This window comes from Octodon degus, unplaced genomic scaffold (assembly GCF_000260255.1).
Source record: "Octodon degus isolate 3935 unplaced genomic scaffold, OctDeg1.0 scaffold00089, whole genome shotgun sequence".
NCBI classification, from domain to species: Eukaryota; Metazoa; Chordata; class Mammalia; order Rodentia; family Octodontidae; genus Octodon; species Octodon degus.
The window spans coordinates 9,354,650-9,355,385 of NW_004524665.1; the positions used below are offsets into that span (position 1 = coordinate 9,354,650).

Genomic DNA, 736 nt, shown 5'->3' on the forward strand with positions numbered 1-736 from the left:
ATTCAATCCTATCTTTTGTTAAGATGACATGATCATACATATAACAAACTCTCAAGACTCATAAAAAGCATTAGAAATAATACACAAATTCAGTAAAGTTAGAAAAGCCAGATACAAAAATCTGTTGCACCTCTACGCACTGGCAGTAAACTAGCCAAAGATGTTGGGAAAATAGTTTTATTTCCAATAAAAACAAAAAGAATGCCACAAGAGCCACTTGCAGGTACGACGACGAGCTACAGGCAGCACGGCCATGCAAGAGCAGAGCTATGTTTGTGTCTTACACGTCAATGACCACAAAAACTTCTGGTTTCTCTTCATTATAGATCTGCATGGCTGAGTAAGTTATTGCTCTAACTTCTGTTCCCCGAGGATGCTTGGAAAGTGAAAATTCTTCTTCCCACCCAATTGAACGAAATTTGAAATTTCGTTGATCAATATTAAGTACTTTCACTTCCCAGGGTATGAAGAATTCATCAGCACTGAATGTAGAAAGCCATTCATTCAAAAAGTGAAACAGGAGAGACAGCAAGTCATCTCGTTGGGCTTCGACTTGCACTGTCTGGAGGGCTCTGCAGTCCCAGTGTTGGTCATGTAAGCACACACAGCCATGCACACTGCTCGGACGCTTCCCCCATGCATGCAGCTGGACATCTGCTGTGTGATCCAAACATTCTTACTTCCAAATAACTGGAGGACTCTTGGCCTTGATCGCTTTTTAAGACAGACAAACAGA

General features: G+C 41.3%; 1 pseudogene; it reads right to left on the reverse strand.

The window, feature by feature from the left end:
• Positions 1-280: 280 nt before the first annotated feature.
• LOC105742993 lies at positions 281-612 on the reverse strand (annotated as a pseudogene).
• Between the last annotated feature and the right edge of the window lie 124 nt (positions 613-736).